A 14,183-nucleotide genomic window follows, 5' to 3' on the forward strand; every position below is an offset into this window, starting at 1 on the left:
CCATTAAAATTCCAGTTTGTTGCATGCTGTGAGGACATTATTATTAAACAAACATCATCATCATCATCATCATCGTCATCATCATCATAATCATCATAATCATGCAATCAGTAATCCTCGACTCTACAGTGGGTGAGAGTGGCTAAAGTAGTTTTAGTTTAATTTGACAAAAAATATTTTCGCTCCTTATTATTGCCATTTTAAAGTCCTGACTTTCTTTTTGCAGGGCTTTCAGTCACATATCATGGCCTTCCTCAGCCCATGTTTACTAAGCTGTTCAGTTTAGTGTAGTTTTGATCACCTTGAAAAAGCTGATAATGTACAGCCTCCACCTTTAGAAACTGCTGGAGCTAAAACCTGTAGCAGCATAAGCCTGTGTGTGTGTGTGAGGGTGTGTGTGTGTGTGTGTACGCTTGTCTTCGCTTGTCGTCTATGGTTATCTATGTTAGGGACCAGTTTGAGTTTTTGGGAGACCTTCTGACACCTTCAAACGGCTGTCTGAGGGTCTGGATACGGGGCTAGAGAATGTATTATATCAACCAGTGTCCTCACAAAGATGGAAGTACAAACGTTTGTGCGCGTGTTTGCAGGCAGACTACAGGCAAAACAATGCAAACACTACACACACGCACACACACACACACACACACACACACACACACACACACAGTTCCAGGCCTTGCATGGTGAGGTGGTCTAAAAACCACAGTGTGTTGTTCAGAGGGGGAAAGTGGAGAGTGGACCCTCAGGCCTGGACCTTCATCTGGATCTGAGACAGTCAAGTAAACTTTGGAAAACTGCAAAAAGAACCAAACTGCACCTGCAGTAAAACCAGGAAAAACACAGTCTGCGTCCTGCTGGTGTCCCCAGAGGCTCCATACACCCACAATATGAACAACTATAGACACAAAGACCTCAACCTGACACTCACTTTGCCTCACACCACTTCTACACAAAGACAAACACATCTCCTGCTTTTCACTCATTTTGCAGTTACACACAGTTCTCTACATTCAGTCATTCAGGATGTGAACTCAAACCACCTGTCACACCACTGATCCTTCTATGACGCCTGTTGCTTTCCAGTTAGCAAAAAAAGGAGAAGGATGGATGACACCTTTGTAGAGAGGGATAGAGCGAGAGTCAGAGGAGGAAGACCAAGACTATAAGACCTGGGAGAGAAATTGCCTCCACGTGGTCAATCACGGTCTGACGATGACAAGGGAGGCAGGGCTGAGTCCATTTCAACTCGAACCACTTCACTGTTGCTTCAATCGTCCAGACATACATGAATGAGGATAGGTAAAAGGTAGACTCCAGACTGGACTACCGTCACTCCCTCTACCCAGGTATCTCTCAGATGACCATCTGCTGTTTACAAGTAATTCAAAAAAAAAAAAAAAAAAACTGCTGCCTGGTTATTAACAAGGTCCAGGAAAGATCGAGAGAACACATTGTCCTCATCTGTCCATCCTGTCTCTGGCTCCCTGTTCATTTCATGATAAACTTCTAAATCCTTCTCATTGTCTACAAATCTCTTCAAGGTCTCACCTGTAGATACAGTTTATCTCAGAACACAGCTGCACCAGACCCTTCACATCCTCCCACTGTGGCACGTTCCCTGTTCATGGAAAACAAAAATGTCAGGGACTGTTACACAGGCTGAGTCAGTTGATGCTTTTAAGACGCACTTTAAGACCCAGGTTTATTCTCTGACTTTGTTTTCTCTGAGTATGAACACACAGTTTACAACAGGCTTCTGTATGTGCAGCATGTAGTGTAACACTGAATATTCAAAAGGCAAACTGATCTTTTGTGACCCTTCTGAGGGTTCTGTCGGTTCTTATTCATTTAATGGTGTGTGTGTGATTTGAAGACATATTTTTATTTTGAGGAGACACAACATGGTTTTTAATGCAGTGTTTGCTTTTGCATGAGATCTGTGGAGTTTTGAGTTTTTCTATTTGTGAAAATGAGCCGTGCTTTCAGAGAACATATGTAAACCACAGAGGAAGACTGCAAGGCTGTGGAAGCAGCCACCTACTGATTGCTCTATTTGCGGCAGCCCAGCTCGTTCTCCTTCCTGCTGCACAGGTGGGAGGAGAGGAACAAACAGGTGGGAGCTCCATTCAAATGAGGCTGCACCAAGTGAGGTGGTGATATTTTGGTGGAGAGTGTGTCTCAGACTTTGAGCTGAGAACAGACTTCAGAACCACGTCAGTCTGAGGCCGATCTGACGGTTCTGAAAAGGAAACACAGCAACAACAGAGGAAATCTGTTTTAAGCTGATGCAGGTGGCGACGCCCACACAGGATCTACTGCTCCGGACACTGATGATTGAAATGAGTCCAACCTGCAGAGCAGCAGCATGAGATCGGTGTGGCCGGCATCTAATGTGTTGGCAGGAGTCTGGCCAATCAGAGAGTCACCTGCTGGTCTGTGAATTGGACTTCAATTAATCTTTAAATGAAGGAGAGCTGTGAATGAAAGAAAGACTAATGAAGTGTGAGAGATGGAAGGTGACACATGAAGTCATATTTAGGAGCTTTTTAAAAATTAGTTTTCTGAGTAAATGATTTATCATTTAAAGAGAAAAAGAAGAAATTAATCAGAATCAGTATGTTTTTATTTTTTGCTTCCTTTGTACATTTAAATGCATCATCCTTATACAATGCAATTGGTTCATTGATTTACTGATGGTGATGAAAGTCTCTGCTCCAAGCTCTGTGTAACTCCACTTTTTAAATGAATGTATCTATGTGATAGCTTAGCATTAGCATTTTGCTACTATTAAATAACTTGTGATTTTAAGCACAGTAATGATCTCATGAAACATCCCCCCCCCCCCCCCCCCCCCCTCTGTAATGACAACAGATGGAAACCATCTGAGGAGGATGATTGGAGGTCAAAGATTTGCTGCCGTGGTAACGGTCTCTCAGGTAACAGCATCACTACCTCCTACCCTCCCTCTCTCCATCCTCCTTTTCTTTTTTCTCCCCGCATTTTATTTTTTCCATTCTTCCACCCTCCTGTTGTTTCAAGTCTTTCTTTTCTTTTCTGCCTCCCTTTTCTATTTCCTCTTCTTGTCCTTCTCTCCCTGTTTGTCTCCATATCTGTCTTCCTCTTTCTTTTCCCTCATCTCTCTTTCACTTTTTTCACCCATCCCCTCTGTTTTCATCCTTTTATTGTTGTCTCATCTCCTGATTTTCTTGTCCTCCTCTTTTCCTTCTGTTATCTTTCCTTCCATTTCATCCCATCCACATTCCTGCTGTCTTCTTTTCCTCCTCCCACCTTCCTTCCCTCTCATTTTTACATCTTTCACTCCTCTCTTTAATATTATTTATTTCTCTTTCTTTCTTTTAGTTATCTCCCTCTTTCCTTCCTCAACTCCTTCTCACTGCTGATGAATCCAAGTTGGTGGCTGATTAAATTCTGTTCATTGGCAGTGTGGAGGATTCATTAATGGGCCTAATTAGCAGCAGTGGCTGAACATCAGCATCTGATTTGAGCTGATCACCATACTGATACCAGTTTGATACCAGTTTGCATCATAGTCACTTATAGTCAGATCCACTTCACCTTTCGATCCCAGACTTGATGATGCTGCAGAGTAACTGCTGCTCAAAAACTGTCATTGATGCGATGACTGTGTGTTTGATGTGTGGACATGAATCAAGATCCAAGGAAGTATTTCTTAAAGGTTAGTTTGGAATAATAATAGTAACAATAATAAGAGTCCACTCAGTGACATTGACTCCACTTCTCTGGCTGTAGGACGGCATCTTGTATTCCACATCCTGTGTAGTGAGTCTGGAGCCGTAAGCCTCAGGACGGTGTTCAAAGCAACATGCAACATGGGTGTTGTTGGTTTGGTTTGTTCCAGTTCTCAGGCCTGGACTAAGACCTAACCTCTCTCTATCTTTCTCTCTCTCTCTCTCTCTGTCTCTCTCTCACACACCACAGCTTCCTGTACCATCCTCTGTTTACATCCTGGTATTAGAATATAGATTAATGTAATATCTGCCTTGCTGAATGGGGGAGAATCAGTCAGAATTAGGCCAGAGTTCATTAAATCCATCATGACTGCGTGATATAACTTTTTATACAGGGAGACAAAATTAATTAGTCAGTAGTCAGAGATTTTACTGCACCATTTATGCTCCGGTAACTATATCTTAAATATCTGTGGTAATATTACACCATCATTGCTTTATGGCTAGAATTCATTTGCAGGATTTTTTGCATCATTGTGATTTTGATCATGTCATTACAAGAGGAGCACAGCTCTCCTAATTACCCCTCTACTCCCTGGAAATACACACAGCTGCTTTGCTGCATGAAGAAAACAATGCGAATGATGTATAAATACTGAATAAACCAAAACACCAATAGTAAAATATTACTACAACTTAGCACCCCGTTTTTAGCTTGAAAACAACATCCCCATCACAAATTAAAATACTGCATCTGAACCCAGAGACTATAACACTGATCCACACTGTGAACTAGAAATATAGTTTTTCTCTTGTGATGGTAGAGTCAGTGGTTTGTCACAGATTTTTATTTACAGATGTTTTGGGCCTGAGTTACATCGTTGAATAATGGCCACAAGTGTTTTTGGAGAATATTGTGATGTCACAGTGAAGTTGACCTTTTACCTTTTGGATACAAAATGCCATCACTTCATTTTATCTTTATAGACATTTGAGTAACAGTAGGTACTGTTTGCATTAGTGAGTTATGGCCAAACCATGTTTTGTAAGGTCACAGTGACCTTGACCTTTGACCACCAAAATATAATCAGTTTATTCTTGAGTCGAAATGAATCTTTGTGTTTGAAGACATTCCCTTGAGTTGTTTTTGAGATGTTGTGTTCAGAAGAATGGGATGGACGGACGGATAACCCGAGTCCTGGCTGTCGCCGGCCAAAGAGGCATAAAAACCTATGTAGCAATGAACAGTATGAAATGGGATCACGATCATATGTAATTTGCTAACTCAAAAAAGTGGCTTTCATATTAAGTTGCCCTTTTGGCTCCAGACAAAATTCTGCTCAGGACCAAGAATGGCTTGATGTGACGCTGTACATGGAGATATAAAAGTCAACGTAAACTAATGAGAACATGACTCAGTCTAAATATCCCTCAGTGGTCGTCAGTTTTCCTCCAGGTGTTTGTGACCTTCTACTAAAACATTAAAACCGGAGGGTGTTTTCTTTCTGTAAATTTGATGAACAGTGGTGTAACTGCAGCTGAAGGCTCCTGATTCCCCACAGAGAACAACTCAGATGGTAATTTACACATTAGTTAACAGCTCCTGACTGCCCGTCTCCTACACAGTGATAAATTTGTGAAGAACAATAGACGACAGTAAACGTGATGAAGTCTCTCCGTGCTCACTTATGCTCTGAGTTGGGGTTTGGAGGGATAAAAGGAGGGTGAGCTGCATTTTCAGGGATTCATCAGCCTGCTGGGAACTCATTTTGAAATAAAAAAAAAAAAAACACAGTGGATCATAAATAATGGAGGAAGTGAGTATCTCTCTCCCAACACTAAGAGCTGCAGTTCGAACTGGTGCCATCAGGGATCTGTGAGAGATATAGTGTAACAGCCTGAAACATAAAAACTCACAGTATTTTAAGTCTCATGTGGGAATCATCCACAGCTCAAACATGACACATTTAAGTCCCAGCATAAAGGTTTGTTTAACTTCAGTACGAAGCTGTTGTTAGTTCAGGACTGGAAGACTGGAGGTGAAATCTCAGCAAGTGACTCAGTAATTGCTGATTCATGGTATTGATCAAGTGACCTTGTAGATCTACAGCATCACAGAGCAATGGGAGAGGAGACACCGCATTTATCACCACTTTAATTAACCCTGGTTAAAGTCGACTGAACTAAATAAAACACAGACTGAGACTCAGAGAAAAGGAAGGAAAAGGAGAAATTTCATACTTTGTGAGTTGGACATAAACGTAAAGGTTCAGGGGTCAGAAGAGACCGGATTCAGTGCTGGAGTTACATTTAAATAATGTTAAACATTAAGCTCAATAAAACTAGCTATTGAAGTTATGAATTACACAGCATTACTGTGTTGATCATCATTATTCTTTGTGATATTACAAAACTTTAGCTTCTGTGGAAACATGGACAATAAACTGTTGAGTATTAAGGTTGGACGTGTTAAATGCAGCTCATACTTGGGCCACATGCTTGTTTTCTTCTGGCCCAGTATACCTTCTTCCACATCTGGACCAATTCTGGCGCGCACACAGAAAATCTTTCAGCTGTCAGTCAACACTGGAAAATAACAGCCAGAATCTGCCCAGATGTGGAAGTATATGGGCCAGACTTGGGCCGTGGAAATAAATTACACACACAAATGTGCACCACATTTAACCCATTTATACCGGATGCTGTGTAGCGCAACATTGTTGATTCCTCGTCATTTTCATGACGCATGCAGCATATAAATATGTAAAACATGTATAAATATATCATGAAAATGACGAGGAATCAACAATGTTGCGCTACACAGCAACCGGTATAAATAAGTTAATTAATGAAATCTAATTTGACAAAACCGGCTATGAGGTACTTAAATTATGCTAAACAAATGAACAAGGTAGCTAAATTAAGCTAAACTAAACTGACTAAATGAGAAAGCTAAATGAACTAAGTTAATAAGATAGGCTGAACCAAGTTAATGTGCTAGCTAAGTTAAGCTAACTAAACTATCTGACCTTATAGCTGCATTCACTGTGAATTTCATTTCTTTTCATCCACTTGTTTTTTTACAAAGACTGTACAGGCTGTGTTACAAGTTATTATGTTGTGCACACAATGAAAGAAACTTTCAAGATAAATCCTGACTTTTAGTGTTGGTAAAATAAAAGAACACTGGATTTCCCATAATGGAATCGACAGTATTTTCATTATAGCCTCTCTGCCTGGTAAACACCCCCTGTTTGTTACATATCTGTAGTTGCTCATCCTGAGCTGAGGGGTCATCACTATAAGATATCATCAGTGTTTTCCTCCGCAGACACAGTAAATTGACTTTGACATGAAGGATAAGTGGAGAGCTCCTTTAAAGAGACTTTACTCTGACTAAAAACTAAATTAGCTGTTAGAAGATCTGATGTTTCCCCATCAACAGTCGGTTTCTCTGGATCCTGCAGGGACATGCCTAAATAAAGAGTAGATCTCAGGGCGTTGACCTTTGTGTCCACAGTGGAATGATACTGTACAGCAGTCACGTCAAACATCAGCCAGAATCCAAACATCATACTAAATGTTCACATGTTTATAAAATAAGGAAAAATGCATGCATGGTGTAAAGCAAACACAGGAGAGAGCAGAGTGGAACTGCTGAATTCAACATGAGTGAAGTCAAACAGCTGCCGGCTCATAAATACATACAGACACCCTCCAACAGGCAGAGAGCTCCAGTCAGACGCTTGAGGCCGTGAAGTCCACGGAGGGGAAGAGGTCTGGAGCTGTGCTAACTACACTAACAGAGTTTAAACCCTGTTACATCTCACACATCTTCACTCACTCTCCAACAACTGACTCTGACAGCTGCTTCACATTTGTATTTTCTCTCTAACACAGAGAGAGAAATGTGAAATAACAGAATTTATTTCTGGAATAAATGTGAGGTGATTTAAGATTATGCTGTAAATCTGCCCAGGGATGGACCCCCTGTCAAAGCTGTGAATTTTATAACAAGATCTCCAAATTAAACATCAACATGTGCCGCTTCTCTACGCCCTCTGGAAGATCACATACTGCAGAAGTGTCCTGTGTGTGTCTGTATAGTGTTTAAATAATGGACAAAAAGGACAAGTTCTTTGAAGAAACTGGGGGCAGAGGTGAAGCTCAAGTGTAGACAAAAAGAGAGAATTAGTGAAGCAACTTAAAAACAAAATCAGAGGCGATACTGAAGGTCTCAGAACAAGATGAGCTACATGTTTGACCTACATGAAGTGAAATCTGACTGGATTTTATTTCATTTAAAGTGGTGTACAACTTTACAACTTTTTGTGTACAACAACAAAATTAACAACTGACAAATGAACTATAAGCTGCTACTGAATGAACACAGTGGGTAATGTTATATATTCAGACACACCTGTGAGGAGGGGGCGAGTCAGGGGTCTGCACGTTGGGCTCACACAAAACGCTCTGCCAGCTGAAAGTTATCGCTTTGGTGAACACTTTTTCAAAAGCTCAGTTCTCAGTGAACATAGCCGTCTCACCCTGTGGTTACTGGCTTCATTTTGGTGGCCTAACTGTCAGTAGAAACTCTCCCAGCTGGTGTAGTCTACTGGATGGTGGAAACAAAGATGTGACCCACTCACCTGAATAAATTTAACGTTGGCCCTGATTTGATGAGGAGCTCAGACATCCAGAGGCAGTGTGGGGTAGAGCTGCTGCTCCTTCACCTCGAAAAGGACTCAGTTTAGGTGGCTCGGGCATCTGATCAGCATGCCTCTTGGGCGCCTTCCTTCTGAGATATTCTCGGCACGTCTAACTGGTAGGAGACACCCATGTAGACCCAGAGCTTGCTGGAGGGATTACATATCCCATCTGGCCTGGGAACACCTCGAGATTCCCCAAGAAGAGCTGGGAAATGTTGCTGGGTAGAAGGGACGTCTGGAATACCTTGCTTAAAATGCTGCCATGGATAGATGGATGGATGTTTTACAAATCCAAACTCTCCATGGATTAGAAATACAAAGAGTGATAACTGGCGAAGTGTTCGTCAACAGCTTTCAAGATGTCTCTTTTATCATGACGTCTGTGGGGAAAGACTTTACAGCAGCAGATTTTTTTGTTGTTGCTACAGTACCAGGAATGTCCACTGGGGCAAATCAGCACCAAGGCTCTGACACTGTAGCCAGCTAAATTGTACAATCTTGATTTTTTTTGTAAAGAATTTTATCTTTGGTATTGATTTGACTTGACTGGTGAAAGATTATCATGGTCATCCTTTTGTTATTTTGACTGATGAATATTAAATGGTGATGCAACACCCTTTATACAATTTACAGCCTTCATATTATAGATTCATGTTGTTGGCAAACCCCTTCAAAGTAGTAGCCCAATATCCAATGCATGACCATAACCATTCATTTTAGATTCAAGAATTTATTTGTAGATGTTTAAAGTATTTTTTGATATTTCCACTTTCTCACTTTTAATTCTTTAGTCCAGTGTAAGTTTATTATGATTATGACGAACACCAGTGTATCTCCAGTGTGTGTTTCTGATGACATTCAGCAGGTCTGGCTTTTATTAAAGGCAGGTTGGCATTGTGTCGCAGTCAAACAGCCAGACAGCCAGGGAACGACTGCCAATCTCCTGTCATTAGAATTCACTGGCAGCATATGATGAGGCCATATGGGCTATTAACAAACCCAACCTCTCTGCAGACGGAGGGATGGATGGAGGGATGGAAGAAAGAGAGAGTGTGACCCAGCCATATGGATGAGGAAGACATAAAACCGAGCAGGAAGAAGGTAAAGATGGATGGATTTGGCACAACTTCATGAGCAGTTAGCACGTCCTGTTAGCATTAATTACAGACACACAGATGAATATGGATGGATGGATGGATGGATGGATGGATGAATGGATGGATAGATGGATGGATGGATGGATGGATGGATGGATTGCAGCCAGAGGAAGATGAGTGGAGGCAGAGATGATGGAGAGAGGGATGAAGAGGGACTTCAGGTGGTGTGATGCACCCTCGGGCGGCCATGTTGGAGGTGGTTAATTAGCTCTGTGAACAGCTGACGTTCTCCACACACTGATCACATGTTCCACTCACACTGATGAACAACCTGACACAGCCGCACCAAAACCAGCTGACAGATACACGTTAAACTTTAACATGTTTCCATGACGATGTCAATGGCTCTTATGTGCATCTTGATGAATTATTCTCTGTATATCAACATTATGTTTCTCTTTCTTTTACATTGACCTGCCGACCATCAGCCCCAGCAGGAAGTATCTTAATCGGCTTAATTGGCTGTGTTTGATCAGACCTGATCGACTGATGAAATGCTGATATTGAACAGGTTGTGATCATTGACAACATGTTAAGAACTTCTTAGTACAGTTATTTTGGTCATGCTTTTTTGTTTGGGGCACATATTTTCCAATTACATTTGCTACAATAAACAGAACAAACTGGAACATGATGTAGTAGGTTGGTGAATATATTTGTAAGTGTATCTGCTGAGTCTACAACATTTTACGGTCTGTAGTGAGTTTTATTTGTTGATCATTATCAGTCTGAAACACAAACAATTAAAACAAAGTCAACATGAAATTTCAACAAACATGCATTTTTCTTTGGAGCAGAACCAAACCTTTCTTCATCTCACTCATTACTCACCATCACCACGTCAGTGTGAAACAGAGTGACGAGCCAATCATTGGGAACACTGACAACAGCAGGTGTGGTAATTAAGGTTTGTCACCAGAAAACTGACATATTAAATTACTAAGACGGTGCTAAGTGTGTTGACAAATGGAAATGATGCTACTGTATAATCTGCTTCATCATCATGTCTTTATCAACTTAATCTATTACTGATTTTCCTTTTAAAATATAAAATGTCTTTTTGTCTCATTTCTCCGTTTATACAGGACTAGTTGTTTGAGCATGAAGGTGGGAACTCAAAGTTCACTTACTTAGGTTTTTTCAAAGCTTTCAATCACACCCCGGAGATCTCATTGAGATTCTGCTGCAGAAATAAACACATAGCTGCTTTTCTACCCAAACACTGCTGTTCTGGTCCCAGTTCTGCTTCAGTTCTGTGTCGACTTGACTAAGTTTTGACCAACCCGCCCTTTCAAACAAGTATAATACATTTTTGGTATTATTCTACCTTTAGGTTGTCAGTGGTGTCTTTTAGTGTTTGCTCCAGTGTGACAGTAAGGACCGAGTTGGATGTACAAGTATTAATAAATGTACTAGTGAGTTAATCCTGAAGCTCAGCTCTGTAAAGCAGCTGTGGGAGATTTATTTCCAGACTCCCAGAGTCTCTGTGGACCCATTTGTCCAAAGCTGCAGCCGGTGACATCAGTCAGACAGGGAGATGGATGGAGGGATGGATGGATGGAGTCAGAGACGAAGCTGTACGAGCTTCAACCATCTGGACTGTTGGGCTCTCGGACTGAAGAGGGAAAGAGAACGAGGGAACGCAGGGTCGAGAAGTGTTGAGGCCATATGTTCTGTGCAGCTGTGGATGAAAATTAAACTCAGATCTTAAAAATGTCACCAAAAAATGTAGATGCTTGTGTTTTTCAGCTGGATTGAGGCTCCTCATGTCACGCTGGTTTTCATTATCTTTCATGTGCTTCTTTGTGGGTGGACACAACAGTATTTAACACAACATCAGCAAAAGACAATAACTGAACCTATATGTCATGGTCTGCCTTAAAGGGACTCATTCTTTTGGACTTTGTTTGGTTGACTTCCTGTTTTATTTTGAAGTACCTTTCCTTGTGTGTCCACTTTTGTTTTACTTCCTGTCTTTGTCTTGTGTTGTCCCTCCAGTGTGATTGTCTGCCCCACCCTAATGTGTTACACCTGTGTCTTGTTACCTGCCCCCACTTGTCTTTGGCAGTTCATCTTTTCCGCGCTTGTGTAGTTCTGTTGAGGTCTGCCTCGAATTTCCTTCCGTGCCAGTTTGGTTTCCCCAGTGTTCCTTAGTGCTTTTTGTTCAGTTACTCCTCGTGTTACCATTCTGGATTTTTCTGTGTTTAGACTTTTATTCATGGACTTTGTTTGGCTCATCTCCCCAGTTTGGATTTCTGTTTTACCAGTTCAGCAAGTCTTTTGTGTTGGCATTACTTAATAAATCAAGAATTTTGCTATGGTGGTCTGCATTTTGGTCCAGTTCATCTAAAACATTACAAATGCCACACATTTGCAGTTTATCCTGTTTTTTCTCCAAGGCATTTTGTCTTACTGAAAAGTTTCATATGTGAACAGTTGACTGTTGTCTTTGTCTGTTTTTATCTCACCACACAATTCATTGTGCAGATCCCACTAAAAAGAACAATAAGAAACAAAATGGACTCATTTTCTATCATTCAGACAACACAGTGAAGAAATCAGTTTTTGTTTCTCCAGACTGACAAACAATCTGTGGTAAAATATCAGATATCTGCCAGGCACATAGAAATATATATCTCATGTTTAATCTATCTCAGTGTTCCACTTCGTTTAGTCCATGTTTCAACAGCTCACTGGTCTTTACTCTGAGCAAATAAATGTTGAGCTATTAAAAGAAACACTCATCAAAGCTACAGTTGAAGAAAACATCTTTTTGACCAAATAAATATCTTTCTTGTCATCTGTTTTCTTCCATAACTGAACTGGAGATCTCTTTCATCTCTCAGATGGTTCCCAGGTCCCAGGTCCAACAATTACAGCCAACTCTGGTGCGTATACATTCAGAAAATATCTGTACTGCACTGGATTGCACTGATTCACACACACATCAATATTTCTAACCCCAGAATAACCCGCAGAATAATCAAACACAAGAAACACACAAGCTGGAAAAGGTTTTGAGCACGTTTGAAATAAGTAAAAAAAAAATCTATGTATTGATGGCACAAGATCCAGGACGGATAAAAGATAATACTCTGCTTGCACAAAATATAACAGTTTGAAAAGAAAACAGTTTGTGTTGGATTATGATCTTTGTTGGCCAAGTAGACTTATTATTTTATTTGTGTGTTTATTTTTCTATCTCTCGACTCTTTCTAAGCGGATGCTGTTTTCTTCTCCTTTTCTAAACTTCTGAGATGATCAGAACACCTCACTGTGTGTTGTTATGTCATAACTAATTAAAGAAATGGTCTGTCTTCTTTGGTCTTCCATACAGACAGACGGCAACTTCCTGACTTAAACATCCTTGTGAATCTGTTCTGATCTGTAATTCAAAATCCTTTATAAAACTACCTGATAAACTCTGACACAAAATGATTATCTGAGGGTCAAACTTCCTGAAGCTTATTAAGGATTTCAGCCAAAACGAACTCGAATCTGAGAGAAAAGCAGAGAAACAGAAGCAGAGAGTTTTCAGACATATGGAGAGAAAATGTCTGGCTCGCTCTCCAGCAGGACGACAACATTTGGCTCTGAGAAACAAAACTCAGGAGCCAAACATGGAGACAGACTGAAACCAGCTCAGCTCAGTTTAATATTGACAGGATAGAGAGACTTTCTGTCTAAGCTTTCAGTCCAAACATCATATTCATTTAATAACAAACTCAGTTGATATGATCAATAAAATAACTTGTTTGGTTTATCACAATTTTTAACGTTTCACTACAATTTAGTTTATATATATTACATACAGTCCTAATGTTTGGTCTTCCAGTTATTTCACCAACATTATAAAAAATGAAACAGATGAATGTGTAGTCTTTGTACATCAAGTCAGAACACAGTTGAATATTCTTTACAATCTTTCAAATATAAAAATGGATCTGGATTTAACAGTTTTATTCAGATAAATTCATCAGACAACATCAACAGATGTGTAAATCGTCTGCATCGTCCCAGATGTGGAACAACTGTCTATCAAATTTCTATCAGATCCAGATTGTTTGGATCTCAAGCTGTGGACAAAGTAAGATCATATTGCATTAGCAGTTTTATGTCTGTTAGCTGCAGCTGACCCATAGGTATTTCATACTCATTCTAGTTTGATTCTTCATTGATAAAATTTTAACTGCCCTTGTTTTATTTTTTTTGATTAGATGTCTTTTGTTTTTTCACTATGCACAATCTTTTCATTGTAAAACCCCCATTAGTGTGTTATGTTCTTCTAAAGAAAAATAAACTAATCCATCCATCCATCCCTCCATCCCTCAATCACATTCATTCTGTTCCTGGATAAAATATATTGATTTGAATATTGAGAAATATTTGCAGATGATTCCTCCAACCCAGCCTCATACGTGTTTCCTTAAGTGTAATCTCGTGGTGCATTATGAACAGATACAATTTTACATTCATTAATGCACTGCAGTATTCAGGAAAGATATGTAGGACGTACAAAGATTGTCACACCAGAGCCCAGGTTCACATCCAGAGTGTCATCTGTGTTCAGACAACAACAGCTCAAGGTTAGTGAAAAATGGTGG

The 14,183-nt window shown here is 40.3% G+C and overlaps 1 long non-coding RNA gene across 2 annotated transcripts; it reads left to right on the forward strand.

The window, feature by feature from the left end:
- The first annotated feature begins 2,061 nt into the window (after positions 1-2,061).
- On the forward strand, positions 2,062-10,597 carry LOC130184121 (uncharacterized). 2 transcript variants are annotated; one of them, XR_008829934.1, is made up of 4 exons: positions 2,062-2,435; positions 2,875-2,939; positions 9,437-9,523; positions 9,648-10,597. It is a non-coding gene; the product is annotated as an uncharacterized LOC130184121 (long non-coding RNA). The 2 variants fall into 2 exon arrangements; XR_008829933.1 differs by having other exon boundaries at positions 10,008-10,597.
- The last annotated feature ends 3,586 nt before the right edge of the window (positions 10,598-14,183 follow it).

The sequence above is a fragment of the Seriola aureovittata genome, chromosome 16, assembly GCF_021018895.1.
Source record: "Seriola aureovittata isolate HTS-2021-v1 ecotype China chromosome 16, ASM2101889v1, whole genome shotgun sequence".
Lineage (NCBI taxonomy): Eukaryota > Metazoa > Chordata > Actinopteri > Carangiformes > Carangidae > Seriola > Seriola aureovittata.